This window comes from Saccopteryx leptura, chromosome 3, assembly GCF_036850995.1.
Source record: "Saccopteryx leptura isolate mSacLep1 chromosome 3, mSacLep1_pri_phased_curated, whole genome shotgun sequence".
NCBI classification, from domain to species: domain Eukaryota; kingdom Metazoa; phylum Chordata; class Mammalia; order Chiroptera; family Emballonuridae; genus Saccopteryx; species Saccopteryx leptura.
In genome coordinates, this window is record NC_089505.1 from 8,105,999 (window position 1) to 8,133,965 (window position 27,967).

At 44.6% G+C, this 27,967-nt stretch overlaps 2 pseudogenes; both read left to right on the forward strand.

Moving 5' to 3' along the window:
- Positions 1 to 24: 24 nt before the first annotated feature.
- LOC136398120 (microtubule-actin cross-linking factor 1-like) lies at positions 25 to 27,958 on the forward strand (annotated as a pseudogene).
- LOC136397054 (mortality factor 4-like protein 1 pseudogene) lies at positions 4,694 to 5,481 on the forward strand (annotated as a pseudogene).
- Positions 27,959 to 27,967: the final 9 nt, after the last annotated feature.

Sequence of the window (27,967 nt, forward strand, 5' to 3'; positions counted from 1 at the left end):
AAGTGCAGGAAACGCTCCCTAAACTCCACTTGGTATGTCTTGCCAGCTTCCTTCTCTTCTCCGCTCCCTCCGGGGACCTCGCAGCCACCGCCCACCACCTCCTGCGTGTGGGGCCCGCCCGACTCTCTTTCACGTGCACGGACAGCCCCGCTCGCTCCCATTCACACGGACTGGCTCTGCGCCGCGCCGAAGCCCGGGCAGCCGAAACTTGGATTAACAGCTGCCGGGAGTGCTGGAGCCGCCCAGTGGTCTGCTGTGACCCGCTGCCGGGCCTCGTGTCCTGGGTTCCCTCCCGCACCGCGGCCGCTGCCGCCACCTTCAAGGAGAATGGTGAGCTGGGCATCCGCCTCCCGCTGGGGAGGGGACCTAGCACAGGGCAGAAACCGCTAGATTTGGGGTGAAGTGACAAGGGAGGAAATCAACTAGGGAAGACAGGCCCGGGATGGCAGCCACAGTACTTTTTTGAGGCGTGGTATTGCTGGGGAATGCCTGGGGAAGACTTTTTTTTTACAGAGAGAGTGTGTCAGAGAGAGGGATAGACAAGGACAGACAGAAACGGAGAGAGATGAGAAGCATCAATCATTAATTTTTTTTTGTTTTTTTTTTTGTTTTTTTCTGAAGCTGAAAATGGGGAGAGACAGACAGACTCCCGCATGTTCCCGACCGGGATCCACCCGGCACGCCCACCAGGGGGCGATGCTCTGCTCCTCCGGGGTGTCGCTCTGCAGTGACCAGAGCCACTCTAGCGCCTGGGGCAGAGGCCAAGGAGCCATCCCCAGCGCCCGGGCCAGTTTTGCTCCAATGGAGCCTTGGCTGCGGGAGGGGAAGAGAGAGACAGAGAGGAAGGAGGGGGGGGGGTGGAGAAGCAAATGGGCGCTTCTCCTATGTGCCCTGGCCAGGAATCGAACCCGGGTACCCCGCACGCCAGGCCGACACTCTACCGCTGAGCCAACCAGCCAGGGCAATCATTAGTTTTTCACTGCGTGGTGCAACACCTTAGTTTTCATTGATTGCTTTCTCATATGTGCATTGACCAGGGCCTTCAGCAGACCGAGTAACCCCCTGCTGGAGCCATCGACCTTAGGTTCAAGCTGGTGAGCTTTTTTTTTTTTTTGCTCAAACCAGATGAGTCCACCCTCAGGCTGGCAACCTCGGGGTCTCAAACCTGGATCTTCTGCATCCCAGTCCGATGCTCTATGCACTGCGCCACCGCCTGGTCAGGCATAAATAAATTTTTATTAATGTTAATAGGGTGATACCAAAAAATCAGGGTACATATATTCAAAGAAAACATGTCCCGGTTATCTTGCCATTCAATTATGTTGTATATTCATCACCCAAAGTCAGGTTGTCCTCTGTCACCCTCTATCTAGTTTTCTTTGTGCTCCTCCCCCTCCCCCTTCCCCTCTCCCTCCTTTCCTCCCGCGTCCCCCACCTCCCCCCCACCCCTGGTAACCACCACACTCTTGTCCATGTCTCTTAGTCAGGTTTTTATGTCCCACCAATGTATGGAATCATGTAGTTCTTGGTTTTTACTGATTTACTTATTTCCCTCCATATAATGTTATCAAGATCCCACCATTTTGTTGTAAATGATCCGATGCCATCATTTCTTATGGCTGAGTAGTATTCCATAGTGTATATGTGCCACATTTTCTTTATCAGTCTTCTGTTGAAGAGCATTTTGGTTGTTTCCATGTCTTGGCCACTGAACAATGCTGCAATGAACATAGGGCTACATGTGTTTTTACGTATCAATGTTTCTGAGTTTTGGGGGTATATACCCAGTAGAGGGATTGCTGGGTCATAAGGTAGTTCTAATTTTAGTTTTTTGAGGAACCACCATACTTTCTTCCATTATGGTTGTACTACTTTACATTCCCACCAACCATGAATTGAGGGTTCCTTTTTCTTCACAGCCTCTCCAGCATTTGCTATTATTACCTGTCTTGTTGATAATAGCTAGTCTTAACAGGTGTGATGTGGTATCTCATTGCAGTTTTGATTTGCATTTCTCTAATAATTAATGAAGATGAGCATCTTTTCATATATCTGTTGGCCATTTGTATTTGTTCCTGGGAGAAGTGTCTGTTCATGTTCTCTTCCCATTTTTTTTATTGAATTTGTTTGTTCTTTTGTTGTTGAGTTGTATGAGTTCTTTGTATATTTTGGATATTAGGCCTTTATCTGAGCTGTTGTTTGAAAACATCATTTCCCATTTAGTTGGCTGTCTATTTTGTTGTCAGTTTCTTTTGAGACGTTCGCTGGGGCTTGAGGTTAAAGTAGTGTGAGATGGGCACGAGCGAGGTGATTCTTGGGGTGAATTTAGAGTCATGGGTGTCAGTGTGTGTCTTGCCCAGAGGTGGGCGCAGCGCTCTGGGCTTTCTTTGAACTGTGCTCAGCCAAGTTTGGGGGCTCGCGCTGGGCCGCTTCCCGGGGTGTCCTTGGGGACTGTCGCTTGCAGTGCCAGATGGCTTTGGGAGAGGTAGGGGTGTGCAAGGCCCGAGCACAGGGTGGGCAGAGGACAAGCAAGGATTAGTGAACTTGAAGGTGGGGTGTCTTCTCCTCCCCAGCCTGTCTCCACTCCTCTCAACCCCACTCCTTGCCTCCTGGTAGTTCCTGTTCACGCAACCCTCCCCCCCCCCCCCCACACACACACTCACTCACACACTCAGAAGTTGGATGCTGTTGGGCAGATAAAATGTATTATGCTCACTTTGTTAAAGGTAACAGGAGGAGGCCGTCACCCAGTTGATATTAATGTGTGTTGGGGTGGGCTAAAGGCAGGCAGAGTCCTTGTAGCCTGGGGCTTGGTTTTGGGATTAAACCTTTCCTACCCTTTTTGATGTGGGGTGGTACAATCCAATCATGCCTCAGAAAGTGACTTTGTATTAGAGACTTCCCTGTTTTGTATATTGGATTAAAGGTTTGGATTTCTACACTATAAAATGGGGACAGAGCGGGAGCTTGCCCTCTTGGTTCCTGAGATGATCATTAGAGGAGAGAGCAGAGCAGAGAGCAGAAGGAGGCCACGTGGAGTAGGCCAGGAAAAGCAGCCAAGATGGCAGAGTGCTGAGTGAGATGCCAGTTTGTGTAGAGTTTGTATCTGGGATAAGGAAGGAGATGGGGAACTGAGGAGAATAAGGCTGGTGAGCTAGAAACCTTTGATTCTAGGAAAGTCGGATAAGTCAGTGGCTTTGTGAGCACTGAATGTGAGTGGGTTTTGGAGCCCAGTGTGTATTTTTACTTGCCCGCCGGGTGCAAGCTAGTTTGAAAGAAAATGGCCTATCAGTTTTTGGCTCCATTTCTTTACCGACTGTCCGAATCCAATGCGAACCTGCGTGAGCCGGGCTGCTTTGATAGTGGTAGCCCTGGCCCTGGATACTGGCTTTACAGATGCCATCAAGGGGGATTGTCACATTATTACTACTAAGAGGAGCGTGAGATCTTGTGAGTACTGGCTGGAGCACGAGACTCCTGCTTTTAGGACTTGAGTGACAGCCATGTTTTCCGGATGAGAGGAAAGAAAGCCCAGCCTTGGTTGGATGCCTGTACCTGGTGTTTGCCTGTATGTATGTACAAATGGTCTTTGATTAAAGTGATTGAATGAGCAGCAGGGTAGACTTCTTTACTTTAGAAATGTGAAGTCACTTACCAGTGAATTGATGGAGACACACAAAGACTCATAATGATGGGAGGGAAAAGGTTGCTTACATGTAACTGCCTCCAGTGCAGGGAGTTTTAACAATGGAGCAATGAAAACTGCTCTGGCCCCTTTCAGATTACTCTCTGCTCTTTTAAAATAGTCTTTAGTAGAACTGGTTTTGCCCAGGGCGTCTATCGCGAAGTTGGGTGGGGTGGCGAGTGGGGGCGGTAGTCGGGGTGGTGGGAGGAGGAGGAGGCGGCGGCAAATCCCTATAAATGGTGCCAAAGCAGGACCCGAAGCCTAAATTCCAGGAGGGTGAACGAGTGCTATGCTTTCATGGGCCTCTTCTTTATGAAGCAAAGTGTGTAAAGGTTGCCATAAAGGACAAGCAAGTGAAATACTTCATACATTACAGCGGTTGGAATAAAAATTGGGATGAGTGGGTTCCAGAAAGCAGAGTCCTCAAATATATGGACACCAATCTGCAGAAACAGCGAGAACTTCAAAAAGCCAATCAGGAGCAGTATGCGGAGGGGAAGATGAGAGGGGCTGCCCCAGGCAAGAAGACATCTGGTCTGCAGCAGAAAAATGTTGGAGTGAAAACAAAAAAGAACCAACAGAAAACACCTGGAGCCCTGGCCGGTTGGCTCAGCGGTAGAGCGTCGGCCTAGTGTGCGGAGGACCCGGGTTCGATTCCTGGCCAGGGCACACAGGAGAAGCGCCCATTTGCTTCTCCACCCCTCCGCCGCGCTTTCCTCTCTGTCTCTCTCTTCCCCTCCCGCAGCCAAGGCTCCATTGGAGCAAAGATGGCCCGGGCGCTAGGGGATGGCTCTGTGGCCTCTGCCCCAGGCGCTAGAGTGGCTCTGGTCGCAATATGGCGACGCCCAGGATGGGCAGAGCATCGCCCCCTGGTGGGCAGAGCGTCGCCCCATGGTGGGCGTGCCGGGTGGATCCCGGTCGGGCGCATGCGGGAGTCTGTCTGACTGTCTCTCCCTGTTTCCAGCTTCAGAAAAATGAAAAAAAAAAAAAAAAAAAAAAAAAAAGAAAACACCTGGAAATGGAGATGGTGGCAGCACCAGTGAGACACCTCGGCCTCCTCGCAAGAAAAGAGCTCGAGTGGATCTTACTGTTGAAACGAGGAAACATTCACAAACAGAGTTGAAGTTAAAGGAAAGATTCCTGAAGAACTAAAACCATGGCTTGTTGATGACTGGGACTTAATTACCGGGCAGAAACAGCTCTTCTATCTTCCTGCCAAGAATGTGGATTCCATTCTGGAGGATTATGCAAATTACAAGAAATCTCCAGGAAACACAGATAATAATAGGGAGTATGCTGTTAATGAAGTTGTGGCAGGGATAAAGGAATACTTCAATGTGCTGTTGGGCACTCAGCTGCTCTACAAATTTGAGAGACCACAGTATGCTGAAATCCTTGCAGACCACCCTGATGCACCTATGTCCCAGGTGTATGGAGCGCCACATCTACTGAGATTATTTGTACGAATTGGCACAATGCTGGCCTACAAACCTCTGGATGAGAAGAGCCTTGCTTTATTACTGAATTATCTTCATGATTTCCTAAAATACCTGGCAAAGAATTCTGCAACTTTGTTTAGTGCCAGCGATTATGACGTGGCTCCTCCTGAGTACCGCCGGAAAGCGGTGTGAGGCGCATACTAGTTACGTTTGGATCTCTGTAACACATTTCTGTTCTTAGTCCTCCTGTACAAATGATGTACTTTGAAAATGTTAGTGTAGAACAGAGTTGATGTTTGTTTTCTGTTTGAGTTAAACAGAGAAAATAAAAGGGGTTATAGCTCCTTTTTTCTTTTTCTTTTCATTTCTTAAATTTTATTTCAAAGTTGCTACCAGTGTATTGATGGACAATGGAGAGACATACTGTAGAGTGTTCTTTTGCCTAGTTGACAAAGCTGCTTTTGAATGCTGGTGGTTCTATTCCTTTGACACTACGCACTTTTATAATATGTGTTAATGCTATATGACAAAATGCTCTGATTCCTAGTGCCAAAGGTCCAATTCAGTGTATATAACTGATCACACTCATCCATTTGTGCTCTTTTTTTTTTTTATTGGTGCTTAAAGTAAAGAGTTTATCCTTTGCAAGTCATCCACATTGTTCCTTAGGCATTTTATCTACTCAGATTGTTGAAGAGTGGTGGCTTGTTTATGGTTTTTGTATTTGTGTCTAATGCACGTTTTAACATGATAGGCGCAATGCATTGTGTAGCTACAGTTTTCTGGACAAGCCAATCTTTTAGGAATTGTTTTTCAGATCTTCAATAAATTTTATCTTTAAATTTCAAAAAATAAAATAAAAAATAAAAAAATAAAAGTTTTCTCAATTAAGAAAATATATAGAATATCATAAATAATGTAAAACAGTGTATTCAAATAGATGCCTAAAGCAGATTACCTGGGAGACTGTGAGCATAGTATTCAGTGGAGTTTCACACAAGTACTAGGATCATGGTTTCTAGATTAAGCCAGACCTCATGCTTAGATTTTAATACTGGAAGTTGCTTCTCTTTGACATCTCTGTGAGAAGGTGTGGCTGACAAGGTGCTGATTATGCCTGCATCATTGTCCTTATCATTTTGCAGGCATACACAGATGTTTTTGAATGAATAATCTTCTTACTCACTGAATTTTCACTCATTCAAAAAGTATTTATTGAGCCAATGAGCACATAATATACAGAGCTGAGCTGGTTGTTATTTTTATTCATTTTAATGTGGTGACATTGATAAATCAGGTCAATATGTTCAGGGAAAACATTTCCAGATTATTTTGACATTTGATTACTTTGCATAACCCTCAGCCAAAGTCAAATTGTCTTCTGTCACCTTCTATCTGTTTTTCTTTGTGCTCCTCCCCTCCCCCCACCCCCCCTCTCCTTCTTCGCCCCCCCCTTACCATCACATTTTTTTTTTTTTTTTATTCATTTTAGAGAGGAGAGAGAGAGGGAGAGAGAGAGAGAGAGACAGGGGAGAGGAGCTGGAAGCATCAACTCCCATATGTGCCTTGAACAGGCAAGCCCAGGGTTTCGAACCGGCGACCTCAGCATTTCCAGGTCGATGCTTTATACACTGCGCCACTGCAGGTCAGGCACCATCACATTCTTGTCCATGTCTCTGAGTTTCATTTTTATGTCCCATCTATGTATGAATTTTTTTTTTTAATATTTTTTTTGTATTATTTATTCATTTTTTAGAGAGGAGAGAGAGATTCAGAGAGAGAGACAGGGGGGAGGAGCTGGAAGCATCAACTCCCATATGTGCCTTGACCAGGCAAGCCCAGGGTTTCGAACCGGCGACCTCATCATTTCCAGGTCGACGCTTTATCCACTGCGCCACCACAGGTCAGGCAATATGAATTTATATAGTTCTTTGTTTTTTCTGATATACTTATTTCACTCCGTATAATTTTATCAAGGTCCATCCATGTTATTGTAAATGATCCAATGTCATTTCTTATGGCTGAGTAGTATTCCATAGTATATATATACCAAAGCTTTTTAATCCACTCGTACATTGATGGACACTTAGGCTGTTTCCAGATCTTCGCTATTGTGAACAATGCTGCCAGAAACATGGGGGTGCATTTCTCCTTTTAGAACAGTTCTATGGTTCTCTTAGGGTATATTCCTACAAGTGGGATAGCTGGGTCAAAAGGCAGTTCGATTTTCAATTTTTTGAGGTATCTCTGTACTGTTTTCCAGTGGCTGCACCAGTCTGCCTTCCCACCAGCAGTGCAGGAGGCTTCCCTTTTCTCCACATCCTCGCCAGCACTTATTCTGTGTTGTTTTGTTGATGAGCACCATTCTGACTGGTGTGAGGTGATATCTCATTGTGGTTTTAATTTGCATTTTTCTAATGATTAGTGATGTTGAGCATTTTTTCATATGCCTATTGGCCATCTGTATGTCGTCTTTGGAGAAGTGTCTATTCATTTCTTTTGCTCATTTTTTTATTGGATTGTTTGTCTTCCTGGTGTTGAGATTTACAAGTTCTTTATAAATTTTGGTTATTAACCCCTTATCAGACGTATTGTCAAATATGTTCTCCCATTGTGTAGTTTTTTTTTATTCTGTTCTTAGTGTCTTTAGCTGTGCAAAAGCTTTTTAGTTTGATATAGTCCCATTTGTTTATCCTGTCTTTTATTTCACTTGCCTGTAGAGATAAATCAGCAAATATATTGCTGTGAGAGATGTTGGAGAGCTTACTGCTTATGTTTTCTTCTAAGATGCATATTGTTTCACGGCTTACATTTAAGTGTTTTATCTATTTTGAGTTGATTTTTGTGAATGGTGTAAGTTGGTGGTCTAGTTTCATTTTTTTGCAGGTAGCTGTCCAATTTTCCCAACACCATTTATTAAAGAGGCTGTCGTTACTCCATTGTATGCCCTTAACCTCCTTTGTCAAGTATCAGTTGTCCATAGAGCTGTGGATTTATTTCTGGGTTCTATGTTCTGTTTCATTGATCTACTCCAGGCTGTAAAATCTGACCCAGAAATTTGTTGTCTTAAGTTTCTATTTTGTCAGAGTAAGTGATCTTTACCTATGTGCAGACATAGCATTGACATAGTTGAAGCTATGCCATAAATATAGTTTACTTTTTCTCTAATTATTTTTATTTCATACCTTTCTTATCAGGGAAAAATGTCCCAGAATTTTCACACTAGTTATGTTGAGGCTCCTGGGAAGCTGGAGACACAGTATTGTAAACTAAAGGTAAGTTTTGACTAACTCTCCTGTGTTCTGTTCATGGAGAATCTGTTTCCCTCCATACACCTCTGCCCTAGCTAGGAAAGCTCTGAGTTTGGCCCTGTTTTGGTTTTCTGTTAATGAGATTGTATCATTTACTCTGCAGTTGTTCACATGTAGTATAATATTTTCTTAATGGATCAGAACCACTGCCCCAGGAAGTTTTAAGTAGAACCTGTCTGAGCTGTCATGCTTTACAAAGCAGTGGCTGTGTGTGCTCTGAGACACCATACTGAAAGTTTGAGGTTGATTAGGAGGGGACTTCTGTGTTCTTCATTTCTATCACTCAGTGTTGCCCAGGGTAGGACAACCCAGGATCATTTTTTATCCAGGGAGCCCCACAAAGGCCTGGTTAGTTCCAGCTTTTAGTTAAAATTGACAAGGGCTCTCTCTGGGAGTCCTGTACCAGACTTGTACTACATTTAAGTCAATGGAGAAGCACCCAGAGATGTAAAAAGGAAGACAAAATTCATTTCCTGAATTATTGTTTGCTTGGCAGTCAAATGTGCTATCTTCTGTAGATGAAAGGCTGATGGTTTCACCTTGTAACCCTTGCTTTGTCTAGGGAACTTCTAGCTTCCGGATGAGGCACCTTCAGAGCCTGCATAAATTTGTTTCCAGAGCTACAGCTGAGTTGATTTGGTTGAATGAGGAGGAGGAGGAGGAACTAGCATATGATTGGAGTGACAACAATCCCAATATCTCGGCCAAGAAAAATTACTTCTCTGTGAGTCTACCACAACATGCCTGTCATATTTCTGTAATAGCAGCAGAAGGAGACAGAGGGTCTAGTCTGCTGAGAGCGTGGTGTTCTGGGTTTGCGTTCTGCTAGGTAGAAATAAGGATACTGTTTAAGGCATCTGCGCATGGGAGAAGTGGATGTGGAGAGAGAGAACTCGCACGCTAGAATGAGTTTGTTTAGAAAGGCAGTGTCTTGGGTTCACAGAGCAGCAGCCTGCAAGTTGAGTCATTTCAGAAGCAACATGGCTTGTGGTTAAGCTTATAGTCTTTGAAGTGAGCTAGTTCCAATGTAACTTCTTATTCCTCTGCTTACTAGCTCTGTGACCTTGGCAAGTCATTGAATCTCTCTGGACCTCTATAAAATGGGATAATAGCACCACTTCAAAGTGTTGTGTAAAAGATTCAGTAAGATTTAATAAGCTAATAATCTTAGTATTGTTTAACTGAGGCCTCTCAGAAATGCTGAATTCTCTAATTCATTAAAAAACTTTTTGGTCTCAATCTCTTCATTTGTGAAATGGGAAGGAAAATTCAGCATTGGACTATGGGACAGTACTGTATTCTTTTCAGTGCAAGATGGACACAAGTTGATAGGGTTACTTTTTGGTGTTTTTACTATTTCTACATCTCGGAGGATTTTTAAATATTTTGTAAATCCTATGCAAATAGGAAACTTTTTAACTAACATTTACATTATATATTTTAATTCCATGACTTTAGAGTTTATTTTAAAATATAGGCTTTTCCTGAATAGAGAGTAGTACAGGATTCTTCTGAGGTAAAGGAGACGGAATAGATATGATAATACCTAGAACAGTCTGTATGAGAACAGACTATATAGATATAAAGAAGGTGCTTGGAAAGCATCAAGGGAGAGGGGTCAAATCTGATAGAAGAGCTGGCATCTAAAGTAGGTCTTGTAATGTTAATAGAATTCAGAGCCAGAAGAGGACACTACAGGCTGTGGGAAGAGTCTTAGCGAAGCCAGCCACTCAGGGCCTCGGGTCCACTGGTGTGTCAGGTCCTGTGTTAGGTGGGTGCAGGCATGAACTAGCCACTCTAGCCCAGTTTTGTCCTTTCTCTGCTTTCAGTGCTCGTCCTATGTTCCCTCTCTTACTCAGGTCTGGCGTGGGTCCCACATCCTTTGTGAATCATTCCTCAGTAATTCCGGTATTTTTGCTCCTTTCTGAAATCCTTTGGCATGTACTGTTCATGCATCTCATTTTGGCTGTAACCCAGTGCTGTAGGCTTTTAAAAAGTAGGGCAGGGAACAGAGCCTTTTCTTCACTGATACTGTCCCTTTAATAGTGCTTATTGCATACACCTTTATTCCATTTTCAGGAGTTGAGAATGGAACTGGAGGAGAAACAGGATGTGTTTCGGTCTCTACGAGATACAGCAGAGCTGCTATCACGTGAGAACCACCCAGCCAAGCAGACGGTGGAGGTATGGACTGGAGGATGTGTGCTCAGAGGCAGTTGTTATAAAAGTGTTCAAATCGGTGGCTTTGTTCTGCTGAAAGACCTGGAGGAATGATGGGAACATTTGTCTTGGGTCTTCTCCCTTTTCGTCTGAGCCCTCAAAAGACTGCAAACAGTTTAGATGGTCTAAGAAGAATACTATGAAAAACAAGAAGGGATATTGACTCCTAACTTCACGGGGAAAATGCCTTGGACCATATTTTTTCAAGTAACTGCCCAGACAGATCCTCTTGTTGATGTGGTAGCATTGCCCAGAGAGGGAAGATGGTAGAGGAACTCAGGAGGGGTTTGTTTATGCCTGAGTTTTGCTGGCTAGATCCTTGAGTTGCAACTGAGTGTGGAGAGGCCTTTTCTGTGTAACCCCTTCTTACAAGACCATGTTAGATAAAGACAAGCCTCTTGCTTACGGGAAGCACTGAGCAGTGCCAGTCAAGTACCTCCATGTATCTTCTGTAGGCCTCCCTATCCTTAGGAGATTGTCCTTGGAGGAGAGCGTTGTGCGTGTATTGGGTGTGTTGATTTCATGCTGCTCTACTTGTGCTTGGTGGTTGCAGGCTTACACCGCCGCTGCCCAGTCCCAGTTGGAGTGGATGAAGCAGCTGTGCTTGTGTGTTGAGCAGCACGTGAAGGAGAACACTGCTTGCTTTCAGGTACGTGGGCTGTCTGCGTGCATGCCTTTGTGTAAGCATGTGTGTATCAGACACTGAGGAGAATATTTTCAGTCTCGCAAGAGATTGTGTGTACGCATGCATATACATGGGGAAGGCAAAGTTAATCTCACCTGTGTCAGTTAGCTTCTATTGTATAAACCAGCACCCTAAAACTAAGTTGCTTAAAACAGCAATCATTTAGGTAGTTAATGATTCTATGGTTTGACACTTAGGGCTCTGCTCAGCTGCGTGGTCTTCTCATCTTACCTGGCTGAATCATGACTGCAGGCAGCTGGCAGGCAGGCTGGGGTTGGTGGGTCCCTAACAGCATCACTCCATGTCTGACGTCATCTGAGGTGAGGAGCTACAGGTCTGTATACAAGTCTGTAGCTCCCAGCAGGTTATTCTGGACTTCTCCACGTGGTGCCTCTGTCCACAAACAGCCAGAGAGAGGGAGCCCCAGCGCACCAGCGCCTGTCTGCTGCCTTGCTTAGTAACAGGCCAGTGGCCAAAGGAAGTCATGTGGCCATGCCCAACTTCCAGGGGAGGAGAAATAGACTCCATCTCTTGATGGCAAGACCTATAGAATAACAGGGCCATTTTTTTTTCTACAGTCTCTCACAGAATGAAGGATATGCTACTTGTTTTCAAATGAGGGTAGGCAGAGACAATAAATTATTATCTGTTTGGTTTTGCCCTAAGTTAAATATTCTTCCTGATGATTTTGTAATTATACCAACAAATTAAAACATTTGATAATTCAACCTCTAGGCTTTTGTGAACTATACCTCACAGCCCAGTGCTGTCACTAGTGAGAAGTCAAGAGGAATGAGCAGAGCTTTCTGGGGGGGGGGGGGGGGGGGGGATGGTGAAGCCGGCTGACTTTTCCACAGTGCTCAGCAGGCTTTGTGCTAGTCACCAGTAATAGTTCTAGGCCACGGCATCATGAAAGTTCCCGTTTATACTTCCATGGCCTTTGTAATGAACGCTCACTGAGCCGGGAGAGTGTAATCGGCTCTGCTCGGCTCTGCGCAGTAGGCTGTCGCAGTTAAGGTCTTGGTGTTGCTTTGTAGTGAGCACAAGGCACCCCTCCCGTCTGTCCCCACAGTTCTTCAGTGATGCACGAGACCTGGAGTCTTTCTTGAGGAACCTCCAAGAGTCCATCAAGCGGAAATACTTCTGTGACCATAACACCAGCTTATCCCGCCTCGAGGACCTGCTCCAGGACTCCGTGGTGGGTGTTGCATCAGTGGGACGATTACAGAAAGGAGCTCTGAGAAACAGGGTAAACCTGTCAGCTGCTGCTGTTTATATCCTTGAAAGCTCCAGGCAGTGGGTCATTGTTTTTATGTTTGGCTCACATTCAAATAGAGTTTAATCAGTTTGCTCCCTTTCCTTTTTTCCTTTTTCTTTAAAGACATTGCTAATAAGATTCCTTTGGGTACATTATTGAAGTAAAGGCCTAGTCATCTCCCCTGAGCCTCTTAGCGCTCATCATACTTTCTTTGCCCTGTTCCTGTCTGATTCAGTTCTGTAGATTGGAGCAGAGATGAGGTGTAGAGCAACAAAAGTAGGGTTGAAGGGGATTAACTGACATCAGATTCTTCTTCACTCAGAAAACCCCTATGAAACTAGACTTGAGCCAAATTTCTCTTCCTTGGCAATTTTCTTTAGGTAATGATGAGGTACTAGAAAATTGAATTTAATTAAGGACATTAAAATCTTACTTAGAGGTAATGCTATATTTCCCAGTTTATTTACGTATCAATATTTACTTTAAAAAAATACAGTATTGCATTTAGTATTTAACCCATATCAATTTTACCTTTATTTCCTCCAATGAACTGTCCCTTCAGGAGTGCTGTAATGAAATCAGCAGGACCACTTCCATTTACTGAATGTCTATTACGTAGAGTTGGCAAGACAAGGCTCAAGGTATATCTCTCAGTAAGAATGAAATATGTTTGTAATAGAGAAATTATTTTTCCTGTATGAGAAGCCAGGGGACCCTCACACTTCAATAGAAGATTATAAATAAAAAAAGCAGAATAACTCAAAACAATGCCATTTGTTTTGTGGGTAAGACTTGGGCACTAATGAATGTTGGTTGGTGGGTTTTTTATGTATGTATCACCTGGGCAGATAATCTGTTAATTTGGAATGAAGGGTAAAAACCTGACTTTTCAGATGTTGTCTCTACAGTGTCTCTTTCGGAGGTACTTCAGGTGTGAAGGAGGATTATAATAATCCTTGGCTGTTATCTCCTCCCTCCCACAGAGTACCTTCCTGTCGTAGGGTAACTCCTCTGCAGTTGTTGTCATATCTTCTCTTCTCGAGGGTCGCTGCTCTGTTCCCTCCTCTCCAGGTCAGGGGCATCGGGTTGGCGGCATCCTCGGGGCATGGAGTCACCTGGGTCTGCTCCTCAGCTTGTCCTCAGCTTTCCGTCAGGTTCGGGAGCATCTGTCCTGGCTTCTGGTTCTTTTCAGAACTTTTACCACGCCGAGCACTTGGTATCTAGAGTTTGAGATACTTGGCTATGGGTTAGACAGAAACTGACATCTTTATTGCAAGGCAAATGACATGGGTGGGTGAGCTTGCAAGTATGGAACAGTGAGGCTGTCTCCCTGATAGATTCCATTCCTCTTTCTTAACTAATAAGTTCAAGTTGTATTTCTTCCAATCATGCTCCCCGGGACAGGCACAGGTAGTTTATTTAAGCATTTCTTTTTTTAACTTGCATATTCTTAATTCCTTAATGACATTTCTTAACATTATTAACTCTTTTCTCTCATTACATCTATTTCCCCCCTAAGAAAGCCCTCGTCTGGGGAGTTTTTGTACCTTGAAATGGGCTCAAAACATTCCGGTTAATCTTTTACGTTAATGGAATTGGCAGTAGATCACTACCAATTTTGTTGACAAGAGGTTCATTAGTTTTTAAGATAATTGGGTTTGCAGAAACTTGAGAGTTTTAATTTTGCACGATACTGCTTTCAAACCAATCAAATTTACATGATTGTCACACAGCAAGGCACTAAAAGGTGAACCCTAAATCATTTGTCGCAAGGCCTTCACCAACAGTATTGATTTGTAGATTGTTGGTTGGAGAGCTAAGATCTTTCTGGAGAAAGTTTGACTCAATTAAAAAAAGTAAAACATTTGTGGTGGATATAACTTAAAAATTTTAAAGAACTTAGAAGTTGAATAAGAACAACAATAACAACATGGTTGTTATTGTTTTTAATTTCTGTGTTGTTTGAACTTTATTTGGGGAAATCCTTTGCTAGCTTTATAGTTGTATTTGGCAACTAGAAGGTCTTTTTCTTTTATTTTTATTTTTTGCCTGTAGCTTTTCTGGTTCCTTGAAAGGGCACAGGGAAAAAGCTGCAAAATTTGAGTGCAAATGCACTTGGTGGAAGACAGAAATGGTCTCTCCTTCTTCCTCTACCCCGGTGTTTCTAAGATGGCTCCACCAACAATTATTTAACTGAGAAATGACATTCTCTAAGGGAGTGGAGTATTCAGTTTTTGTTAGTCACTCTTGAGTACCAACATTAGTGTCTTTCTTATTTTCTTTTCATTTTGTAGGATGAAAAGGAGCAGCTTATACAGTCCAGGAGTTCTGTTGCCAGTCTTGTTGGGAGATCAAAAACAATTGTTCCGGCCCTGGCCGGTTGGCTCCGCAGTAGAGCATCAGCCTGGCATGCAGGAGTCCGGGTTCGATTCCCGAATTCCATTCCCAGCCAGGGCACACAGGAGAAGCACCCATCTGCTTCTCCACCCCTACCCCTCTTCTTCCTCTCTGTCTCTCTCTTCCCCTCCCGCAGCGAGGCTCCATTGGAGCAAAGATGGCCCGGGTGCTGGGGATGGCTCTGTGGCCTCTTCCTCAGGCGCTAGAATGGCTCTGGATGCAACAGCGACGCCCCAGAGGGGCAGAGCATCGCCCCCTGGTGGGTATGCCGGGGGGGGGGGGATCCCGGTCGAGCGCATGCGGGAGTCTGTCTGACTGCCTCCCCGTTTCCAGCTTCAGAAAAATGGAAAACAAAAACAAAAACAAAAAAACAATTGTTCCGTTAAAGCCATGAAGTCCTAACCATGTGCTGAAGAGCACCATTTCTGTGCACGCCATCTATGACTACCGGCAGATCGAGGTAAGGAGAGGGAACGGGTATTCTGGCTCTAGAGGGAAGTGAGGGACAAGGGAAGCTTCCTCATAGAGTTATGACAGTAAGGAAAAATCAAATGATAAAGAGTGGGATTTTTTGTCTGTTTTTTAAATTTTTATTTATTTTTTAAACAGAGACAGAGAGTCAGAGAGAGAAATAGACAAGGACAAACAGGAACGGAGAGATGAGAAGCATCAATCCTTAGTTTTTTATTGCGCTTTGCGACACACCCTAGTTGTTCATTGATTGCTTTCTCATATGTGCCCTGACTGCGGGCCTTCAGCAGACCGAGAAACCCCTTGCTTGAGCCAGCGACCTTGCATCCAAACTGGTGAGCTTTTGCTCAAACCAGATGAGTTTGCACTCAAGCTGGCAACCTCGGGGTCTCGAACCCGGGTCCTTCCACATCCCAGTCCGATGCTCTATCCACTGCACCACCGCCTGGTCAGGCAAGAGAGTTTTTAAAATTTAGAAATTTTTTTTTTTTTTTGCATTTTTCAAAAGCTGGAAACGAGGAGGCATTCAGACAGACTCCCGCATGCGCCCGACCGGGATCCACCCGGCATGCCCACCAGGGGTGATGCTCTGCCCCTCTGGGGCGTAGCTGTGCTGCATCCAGAGCCATTCTAGCACCTGAGGCAGAGGCCACAGAGCCATCCCCAGCGCCCGGGCCATCTTTGCTCCAATGGAGCCTTGGCTGCGGGAGGGCAAGAGAGAGACAGAGAGTAAGGAGGGGGGAAGGGTGGAGAAGCAGATGGGCGCTTCTCCTGTGTGCCCTGCCCGGGAATTGAACCCAGGACTCCCACATGCCAGGCCGACGCTCCACCACTGAGCCAACTGGCCAGGACCAAAATTTAGATTTTTTTTTCTGAAGCTGGAAACGGGGAGAGACAGTCAGACAGACTCCCGCATGCGCCCGACCAGGATCCACCCGGCACACCCACCAGGGGCAACGCTCTGCCCACCAGGGGGCGATGCTCTGCCCCTCTGGGGCGTCGCTCTGCTGCGACCAGAGCCACTCTAGCGCCTGGGGCAGAGGCCAAGGAGCCATCCCCAGCGCCCGGGCCATCTTTGCTCCAATGGAGCCTTGGCTGCGGGAGGGGAAGAGAGAGACAGAGAGGAAGGAGAGGGGGGTGGGGATGGAGAAGCAAATGGGCGCTTCTCCTATGTGCCCTGGCTGGGAATCGAACCCGGTTCCCCCACACGCCAGGCCAACACTCTACCGCTGAGCCAGCTGGCCAGGGCCAAAATTTAGAAATTTTTAAACTTTTTTATTTATTGACCTTAGAGGAGAGAGAAAGAAAGGGGGTGAGGGGAGGAGCAGGATGCGTCAACTCATTGTAGTTGCTTCTCATACGTGCCTTGACCAGACAAGCCCAGGGTTTTGAATTGGTGACCTCAGCATTCCAGGTCAATGCTCTGTCCACTGTGCTACTACAGGTCAGGCTAACGTTTAGAATTTAGACATGCTGAAATCTCTTCTGTCATTTTCTTTTAAAAGCTTCAACTCTATAATAATAATTTGCTCCCGACCTATGTGATTGGCTTCATCATCTACCCAGCTGCCTAAGTGGTGACAGAAATGGTACTTGGTAGCACCTGGGAGATACCTTTGACTTCTCTCTCGTCCCCTATGGCTAGTAGGACTGCCAAGTCAGTACTGACTTATAAATAAATAAATAAATATCCTTTAGCTGTTCCTTTTTCTATCCCAAGTTTCTCTCACTTGGATCATTGTATCAGCTTCCTCATCCAATGCGTTCTTTTTCTTCTTCTTCTTTTTTTTCCAAGTGAGAGGAGGGGAGATAGAAAGACAGAGTCCCACATGTGTCCTGACGGGGATCCACCCAGCAACTCCTGTCTGGGGCCGATGCTCTGCCCATCTGGGACAATGGCTTGCAACCAAACTAGTTTTAGCACCTTAGGTGGAAGCTCCCCAGAGCCATCCTCAGCACCCAGGGCAATATTCTCAAACCAGCCGAACCATGGCTGCAAGAGGAGGAGAGAGAGAGAGAGAGAGAGAGAGAAAAGAGGGAGGGGTGGAGAAGCAGATGGTCACTTCTCCTCTGTGCACTAACCAGGAATTGAACTGGGACATCCACATACTGGGCCGACCATCTACCACTGAGCCACCAACCAGGGCTCTAATGCATTCTTTTTTTTTTTTTGTACTTTTCTGAAGCTGGAAACGGGAAGGCAGTCAGACAGACTCCCGCATGCGCCCGACCGGGATCCACTGGCACGCCCACCAGGGGGCGATGCTCTCCCTATCTGGGGCGTCGCTCTGTCGCAACCAGAGCCACTGTAGTGCCTGGGGCAGAGGCCAAGGAGCCATCCCCAGCGCCCGGGCCATCTTTTGCTCCAATGGAGCTTCGGCTGCAGGAGGGGAAGAGAGAGACAGAGAGGAAGGAGAGGGGGAGGGGTGGAGAAGCAGATGGGCACCTCTCCTGTGTGCCCTGGCTGGGAATTGAACCAGGGACTTCACATGCCAGGCCAACACTCTACCACTGAGCCATCCACCAGGGTTCTAATGCATTCTTTATCCTACCACCAGCATGATCATTTACAAAGAATTGTCACTCCCCTGCTTAAGTCCTACAGCAATTCCCCTTTCTATTTAGAAAGTCTAAATTCCTTAGTATGGCTTCAGATGTCTGAATAATTTTTTTTTACCTCTCTGGCCAAGATCATGTCTCTTCCGTGCATTCTCAGTAAATTTTATTATTCACACAGTATTGTAACTGTATACCCCTTGAGAATATGTGGAATATAGACCATGTTTGTCAGATTTCCATTTTACCATTTTTATCTCTAGTGGCCTAGCACACTTTCCGGTACACGGCTGGCTTGATAAATATTGGTTATACAAAAGAATGTATGAACTTCTCCTGCACTTTTCTGTCTCAATATTTGTCTATAAAATAGTGATAACACTAGGTTACTTATCTCCCAAGAGAAAGTCCTGATAATTCCAAATACTTAACTGTTTTCAGGGATTTGGGTGGGATGACAGGAAGGGAGGAGGAGAAAGTATCACAAAAGCAAAGTTGTGAGTATTCATTATGTCTATTTCATTTTTATTCTACTGGTTGATTATGTGAGAGATTGCTCTTGGAGGTCTTAACAGTCTCCTTCTACCCTTCATTTACCGCGTTATTTGACATGTACCAGGCATTTCATAAACACTCGCTTTATGGATTTGACATCTGCACCCTTTCCTGTGTTTTGTATTTTTACATGTTATCTTTTTGTCTGAATCAGGAACTCTCCCTAAGTGATGGCAGATCTCCAAAATGATTTTTTCTTACAGATTTCATAGTCTTGAGGTCAGGCCCCAGGTAATAATGGGTTGTTGATTTATCCATTAGCAATTATTTGTAAATTTGTCTCTTCAGAGCACTATATGCAAGAATGACGAATGTGTATTGGAAGATAATTCACAGAGGACCAAGTGGAAAGTGATCAGCCCCTCAGAGAATGAGGCAACGGTGCCATCTGTTTGCTTCCTCATCACTCCACCCAATTAGGATGCCATTGTGATGGCCAGCAGGTGACTTTGCTCAGCTGTCCCTGTGTGCTTCCACCTGTGCTGTTTGTCCTGGGAGCACAGATATAGGGACAATCTGCGTTTATGATCTGGAACAGAGGGACCCAATTTTAGTTTCTTTTGGGAAAGACTTTCTATTAGAATTTCAAGTCTTACACTCCCAGCCACAAGTAGAGTTTCAGTAAATGCTTGTGTTCAGTTGAGACATTTTCTTCTTAGTTTTTTTTTTTTTAATTCATGAGAAAAGGGGGAGGCAGAGACATACTCCTGCATGTACCCCAACTGGGATCCACTGCAGCAAACCCACTAGGAGGTGATGCTCTGCCCATCTGGGGCCATTGCTCTGTTTCTCCAGCTGAGCTTTTCTTAGTATCTAAGGAGGAAGCCATGGAGCTATCCTTACTTAGTGCCTGGGACCACCTTGCTTTAACTGAACCGTGGCTGCTGGAGGCGAAGATAGAGAGAAAGAGAGAAGTGAGAGGGAGGTGAGTGGAGAGGCAGGTGGTCACTTCTTCTATGTACCTTGACCTGGGATTGAACCTGGTACATCTACATGCTGGGCTGACGCTCTACCACTGAGCCAACCAGGCATGCTGAGAAATATTTAGTAATAATTCTTTTTTTTTTTTTTTTCTGAAGCTGGAAACGGGGAGAGACAGACAGACTCTTGCATGCGCCCGACCGGGATCCACCCGGCACGCCCACCAGGGGCGATGCTCTGCTCCTCCGGGTCGTCGCTCTGCCATGACCAGAGCCACTCTAGCGCCTGGGGCAGAGGCCAAGGATCCATCCCCAGCACCCGGGCCATCTTTGCTCCATTGGAGCCTTGACTGCGGGAGGGGAAGAGAGAGACAGAGAGGAAGGAGGGGGGCGGGGTGGAGAAGCAAATGGGCGCTTCTCCTATGTGCCCTGGCGGGAAATCGAACCTGGGTCCCCCGAACGCCAGGCCGACGCTCTACCGCTGAGCCAACCTGCCAGGGCCAATTCTTTTTTAAAAGAATTCTTGGTTATAAATAGCTTATTCTCAGATTGATATTTTATATTATCTTTTTTTTTTTTGTATTTTTCTGAAGCTAGAAATGGGGAGAGACAGTCAGACAGACTCCTGCATGCGCCTGACTGGGATCCACCGAGCACGCCCACTAGGGGGCGATGCTCTGCCCCTCTGGGGGGGTCGCTCTGTTGCGACCAGAGCCACTCTAGCGCCTGGGGCAAAGGCCAAGGAGCCATCCCCAGCGCTCAGGCCATCTTTGCTCCAGTGGAGTCTCGCTGCGGAAGGGGAAGAGAGAGACAGAGAGGAAGGAGAGGGGGAGGGGTTGAGAAGCAGATGGGCGCTTCTCCTGTGTGCCCGGGCTGGGAATCAAACCTGGGACTTCTGCATGCCAGGCCGATGCTCTACCACTGAGCCAACCGGCCATGGCTTCTCAGATTGATATTTTAATGATAGCTATTTTTTTTCTTTAATTTATATTTTATTAGAGTAATATATATATATTTTTGACTGTTGAATTATACCAAAGAGTTTATAATAAGACCTACCAACCACCCTCCCCATCCCAGAGTTCTGCTTTCCAGAGTCAACTATTTTCAACTCTTTGAAGCAGATTTTTCTGGTTTTAATTCCAAATTTCTTAATCATGTGATTTTTTTTTCTATTTTCTGATTTTTTTCAACTTTGTTGACTTCCTCCTCTTGGAAATTAACATTTAGCTTGCTACACATACACCTGCATACACTTCTTTTTCCATCTTCCAAATGTAGTTATGTCACAAGTTTTGTTTAAATTGATACTTTTGTGTTACCACATTAAATGGTTTATGGCTGAGCCACAGGTTGATGACTGTGGGGGATTGCTGTGAGGTGTCTTCTCCTTGGGCCTTTCTGCTCTGAGCTCATCCTCAGCCACTCTGCTTGCTTGTGCTTGGCTCTGGGACTCGCATCTTTTTCCTATTTCTCAGGAACCCCAAGCATACCCTTGCCTCAGGCCCTTCTCTTTTATGTGAATTTTTTTTTCCCCCCCTGAAGCTGGAAACGGGGAGAGACAGTCAGACAGACTCCTGCATGCGCCTGACCGGGATCCACTCGGCACGCCCACCAGGGGCGAAGCTCTGCCCACCAGGGAGCGATGCTCTGCCCCTCCGGGGCGTCGCTCTGCCGCGACCAGAGCCACTCTATTGCCTGGGGAAGAGGCCAAGGAGCCATCCCCAGTGCCCGGGCATCTTTGCTCCAATGGAGCCTTGGCTGCAGGAGGGGAAGAGAGAGACAGAGAGGAAGGAGGGGGGGGGTGGAGAAGCAAATGGGCACTTCTCCTATGTTCCCTGGCCGGGAATCGAACCCGGGTCCCCCGCACGCCAGGCCGACGCTCTACCGCTGAGCCAACCGACCAGGGCCTTTTCTGTGAATATTGATGGGATTTACTCCCCTACTCACTGCCTGTCACTTGCTGTCTCCTTTATTCATCTTTCTTTTTCTCCATGAAACTTAACACAGACTAACATAATATATTTGTTTATTGCTTCTCCTCTCCTCTTAGAAGTTCCAAAAGAATAGAGGTTTTTCTTTTTTTTTCTGTTTTGTTTACTTTGTAGCTTTAGCAGCTAGAACTAGTGCTGGAACATAGTAGGTGCTCAGAGGTGTTGTTGAAGGAAAGAGTGAATGAGTAGGTGACTGAAAATATGTATAAGTAGATTACTTCATTTACTTTCTTGTATGGCTTCATGTTTCCTTGAAAGTGATAATTGTTTTGCTTTTAAGTTTGATTAGTTGTTGTCTATTTGCATATTACGGATATAAGGCCAGTGGCCTTGGCCATGCAGGTTCACATTGGATTTGGGCAGACTTTGGTAAAGGAACTGTGGAGACAAAAAATGCTAGGCCATTCTGTTTATTAGAGTCTTGCAACTGCTGTTGAGCAAGCCAAAAACAGGCCAGGGTGGGGGGAACCCCTTCCTTGGCAAACTGTAGCAAACAGTGGCCCTTCCCAAGCTGGCAGGCAATCCACAATTTGCGATCTGCTGCCCTGAGGGCGAGCGCCCGCAGCCTTACCTAGACTAGACCCACATGGCGCTGCCCTGTACTCATGCACCAATCAGGCAAAGTACAAGCAAGCAAGCATACACACCACACACTTTTTTGCCCAAAAATGACTTTATTTTCACACTCTCCTACATTTCTCTAAAAGACATCACAATATGGCCAATCACCGTTGATAATTTTCATTTTTATATTCTCTTGGAAACATCTCTCTTGGGTCGTCCTGTCTTCCTTTCCAGTCTGAATCTGCGGTGCGAGCCTGCTTCAGTACTGCCTCCCTGGCTTGTACTTCATCCCGAAGATCTTCTCTACCTCTCTTCGGGGCTGGGCCCTCTGGTTCCTAGAAACCAACTCTTATTTGTTGGTGTCTTTCCTGGATTGGGAGAGAGTCCACTCTCTAGGAACCTCCTGAGAAAAAGTCCATGGGAAGTAAATTTTTTGAGACCTCTCATATCTGAAACTGTCTTTCTTCTCCCTTCATAAGGAATTGTCCAGTTATGAATTTCTATAACATGAAGGCACTGTTCCACTGTTGTTTAGCTTCCAGGGTTTGCTGTTGAGAAGTACAGTTCTATTCTCATTCTTTATCTTTCTTTTTTTTAAGTTTACTTACCTATCAAATTCTCCCTTTGTAGTAGTGAGCAGTCCTATGGTTTGACAGATGCACAGAGTTGTACATCGTCTCATACAGTCACAGTACAGATCAGTTTGATACTTTAACTTCCTGAATGAAATCTGTATCTCTCTGATGCTTTTGAAATCCTAGCTTGTCTTTAATTTTTGGAGGGAATGCTTTGTTTTCAGGGGAAGCTTTATGCTAATTCTGAACACAGACTGAAAACACACATCTTTGAGATCTGGGGAAAATTTTCTTGGACTATTTCTTGAATTGTTTCATTCCCTATGTTCTGTTCTTGCCTTAAGAACTCTCATTTGTCAGATATTGGATCTCCTATACTGATTCTCTAATTTTCTTTCTGTTTTATATTTTTCTGTGTTTTTGTTCTTTTGGATTTTCTGAACTTTTATTTCAACTTTGCTGATATTTTAGTGGGGTTTTTGGAAAAGGGGAAGATAAATTAATGAGTTTAATGTCTTTTATTTAACTGTCAATCTTGGCTTCTAGTTTTTCATCCTACTTTGGTATCTCACGTTTCTAAACTTGAAGAAATCTGTGGTAATTTGATATTTGTTGCTTGTGTCTGAATATCTGTGAGTTTGTCTTCCAGAAGTTGAGACTGAATTAGGGAATGGGATGCTTACAAAAAAAGTCTTCTTCTCAAGCAGTTTCCTTCAATCTGCCAGATGAACTTTTAAATAGCTAATAGCAATCATTTTTGAAGTGTTGAGGTTGACCTTTTCAACAATTCCAAATGAGGTTCTTTTATCTCTGATTTTCTTCGTAATTGCTTTCCCTGGGTATTTCCTCTGACTTCTCATAATTGTATTACATGCAGGTAACATTTATGAGATTGCTAAATGTGTGCTGATATAAAATACATGATAGCATAGCAAATCCAAATTGTTTGAGGATCTCTATTAACTTAGTTCTAAAGATTCCTGGGTTTTTAGTGTCTGACTTACTCATTTTCCCAGCTCAGCATACACACTCAGTTCTGCTAAAGTAATCACGTTTATTCCGTAGAGGGTCCCTAATGTGAAGCTGAAGTCTTACAAAAGCTATGCCCTGGCTCTGTGTTGTTCCTAGAGTGGAGTAGTCTTATCAGAAGGTCATGTCCTTTGGCATCAGCTACATGTTAACACCAAAAGCCTTATCTCCTGGAACTACCTGAGGAAGGACCTTGACCTTGTAAAGACCTGGAACCTGGAAAAGGTAATTATGAAAGAAAGCATGAGCCCAGGCTCATATCCTATTGGCAAGTTTTTTTCCCTACTCACCCAATCAGAAAACTAAAGGGTCAGGGAGACTGGTTCAATGTTAAGGGCCTGTGGCTTTTAACAGGTTCAATGTTAAGGAAATTTCTGATGAAAATATATAACCTATTTGGTACTCTTGGCAGAGAGAGAGGGGTGCAGGCTTCTTCTCACTGCAGGATAAAAATGTCTTCTGCATAAGAGTATGTTGCAGGGGACTATGGTGAATTAACCGTTATTAAGGGTTATGTCCAAGGGGGCACAGAGGGTGCTTGTGGGTGATGTTCTGTTTCTTAATCTAAATGCAGACTACATGGACAAGTTCAATTTGTGAAAAATCAGTATGTTTACAGTTATGGCTTGTACATAATTTGTGTCTGTTAAATGTCAATAAAAAGGAGAAAGAAAGTATTATGTTCCCATTCTATTGAAATTTCTTGTGGCTTTTCCTGCCTAGCTTGGGTCATCACCCCCAGGGGACGGGCACCAAGTGATGAAGACCCTGCAGGCCCACGACGAGGACTTCCTTCAGGACAGCCGGGATTCAGTGCTCTTCTCAGTGGCGGACCGTCTGCGTTTGGAAGAGGAAGTGGAGGCTTGTAAAACCCACTTCCAGCACCTGTTGTAATCCATGGAGAACGGTGTGTGCCTGGGAAGAGGAGGGGCCTGGTGGAATGAGCCCTCATGTAAACTAGAAAGTGCTGTCACCACTCAAACTAAAACCTTGAAAGAGAGAAACTTGTAGAGATGAATTCAGATCAGGGAAGAAGAGGCCATATTTTAGTCTATGTTGCTAATCAGTCCTTCACCTTGTCTTGTGGAAATAAAGTGTTTGGATCCTTAAGGATCATTATATAATGCAGGGAATTTAGGCCCAGGCATAAGGTTGCCCATGTAAGGCCTTGTTTTCATTGGTGGACTGTCGGTTCTGCCGGAACCATTGGTTCCCTGTGTCTGAGGGTGGAGCTGCTTGCCCAGGTTTGCTGATCTCTGGTGTGGTGCTTGATGGTCTTCTGTGCTTGTGTATTCACAGAGGACAAAGAGGAAACAGTGGCCAAGATGTACATTTCAGAGCTGAAGAATATCGGGCTGCGCCTGCAGGAGTGTGAGCAGAGGCTAGTCAAACGAATTCAGACTCCAGCCAGCTCTAGGATCGACAAGATGCCCGGCAGGACAGTGCATTAAGGATCGCAGAGCAAGAGGTACGCACTAAGGGCAAGGCGAGTGTTGGTTGCACAGTGAATGCTTTCAGAATGAATTGGGTGGCAAGAGAGTATGTCCAAAAAAAATAAAGCAATAGACTCATGCTTCCCTGCAGCCTGTGCCTTTTACCTGTGGAAAAGCCTGATTTCAGCTCTGTGATTGCCAAAAATTGATTAGTTCCATCCACAGTTTGGAAGGCAAACAGACTGGTAAATTGCTCTAAGCACTGCATTTGGGCTATGTATTTGAAGACTGCTTAGTAAAGATGCTCCTGTCTGGTCTCTTACATGTAAGTGTTCCTTTGTATTACATAGTTTCTGCCAGTCATTTGACTCAAAAAATTTTAAGGAAAGAATCAGATTCTACTCTGGATTCTAATGCACTTTCTCTGTGACTTGGAGCAAATTAACTCTAATCTTTAGTTTCCTTTCTTAGAAAATGGAGACAATATGTGAGTCACAGAGTTAGTTATTTTGAAAAAATTAAGTAATATAATACATATAATAAGCTTTCTGGAAAGGTAACATGCTATGAAAATTTGAGTAGTATTCTTGAAGTAAAAGCAGCAAATACTAGTTGCTTTCTTAAGTGCTCGGAGGCATGCATAGTAAAGTAAGGCAAAATTCTTGTTTTTGGCTTATAGTGTAGTTTAAAAAGAATAAAAGGTTGAAATCACAATTAGAGACTTCAGTCTAAGAGAGATTATAAAATAGTACCTAGTGTACTTCCAGATTTCCAAGCAAACATTACTCTAGGAATTTCTAGAGGGTTTTAGAACATTTCCACTTGGCATGGTAGAGAGAGTTCCAAAGAATATTCGACTTGGTGCTCGCTCCACAGTCCATACACTAAGAGTGGAATAATACAGAGATTAGCATGGCCCCCATGGGGGAAGTGTGACACAGATTTGTGAAGCGTTCCATATTTCTATTGGCCTGTTTGTTCCAGGATATTACTGTCACAGAATGTTTACCATTTAGTAAAAATCTACCATCAAAAAAGTATTAGATTTGATCTGGGAGCTTCAAGGAAATGAAAAGAAATGGCTAATGAGAAGGAGTGATTTCTTTTTTCTTCTTACCTTTCTTAATTATTCTTAAGCTTGAAGAGGAGGTCGAGCGGGCACTGTAGCGTTCATTGGCCGTAAGGGACCTAATATGCCTGTATGACTCATATCATATGAACCTGTAATTCTCATTTGAAATATTTTACTTTTCTGTGGTCTTTCAAAATCTACTTCTCCCTACAAAATTGAACATTCTAAGAAATAAGGTTAATATTTAGCTCTTCTAAAGGACTTTCGTTTTTCTTTTTCTATTTTTTATTTTAAAATTGTTTTTGATATACAAAAATTTTTATTCTTCACCTAGATTTATCCATCACCTAGATTCCCCAAATGTTAACTTTTTTTACATTTGCTGTGTCATTTTCTTCTGCACGTATGTATACAGAATAATAATCTTTTTTCTTGAGAGTAACTCCCAGAAATGATGCTCCTTTAACCCTAGATACTGCAGTGGGTGTTTCCAAAAACCAGGGTAGTTTCTTATATTACCACAGGACAATGCTTGAAATTTGGAAATGAATATCGATAGAAAACTTTACTAAAATTTTGCTTTAAAATTGAATATTAGAGCCTGACCAGGCGGTGGCGCAGTGGATAGAGCGTTGGGCTGGGATGCGGAAGGACCCAGGTTCGAGACTCCGAGGTCGCCGGCTTGAGTGCAGGCTCATCTGGTTTGATCAAAAGCTCACCAGCTTGCGCCCAATATTGTTGGCTCGAGCAAGGGGTTACTCGGTCTGCTGAGGGCCTGCGGTCAAGGCACATATGAGAGGGCAATCAATGAACAACTAAGGTGTCGCAATGCGCAACGAAAAACTAATGATTGATGCTTCTCATCTCTCTGTTCCTGTCTATCTCTCCCTCTCTGACTCTCTATGTCTCTATTTAAAAAATTTTTTTTGAATATTAGAAAATTTCTTAATTAAAAAATATTTTAAAACCTAACCAGTCAGAGGCTCAGTGGATAGAGCGCCAGACTGGGAAGCAGAGGGCCCAGGTTCAAAACCCCGAGGTCACCGGCTTGCACGTGGGCTCACCAGCTTGAGCACAGCGTCGCTATCTTGAGCGTAGGATCATATAGACATGATCCCATGGTCACTGGCTTGAGCCCAAAGGTCATTAGCTTGAAGCCCAAGATCTCTGGCTTGAGCCCAAGGTCACTGGCTTGAGCAAGGGGTTATTCTCTCTGCTGTAGCCCCCGGGTCAAGGCATATATTAGAAAGCAATCAATGAACAACTAAGGTGCCACAACAAGGGATTGATGCTTTTCATCTTTCTTCCTTCTTGCTTATCTGTTCCTATTTGTCCCTCTCTGTCTCTCTTTCTCTGCCTCTGGCACAAACAAAAAAAAATTTTTTAAGTTTATTATTTGCATTGGTTTAGGCCTAAACCTTAAGCAATTATAGTCAGGGACACACATCTGTTGCAGATAGGTCATCCCACCTCGTAGTGTTGTTAGAGGTCTTAGGTGTACTGAAGTCAAAGGCTCTGCCATCCCTGTTTTCATGTGTTAAGGATTTACAGGACGACATTCAGAATCATGCAACCTCATTCACCAGTGTTATTAGAGACATTGAAGGGCTCCTGGAAGAGGACCAGACCAAGATGAGCCCCCACGAGTTGACAACTCTTCAGGAAAAACTTCGTCAGGCTAAGGAGCAATATGAGGCTCTCCAGGAAGGGACGCGGGTGGCCCAGAAAGAGCTGGAGGAAGTGGTGACCTCAGCCTTACAGCAAGAGACTGAGAAGGTAACCAGACTGCAGTGACACTTGCTA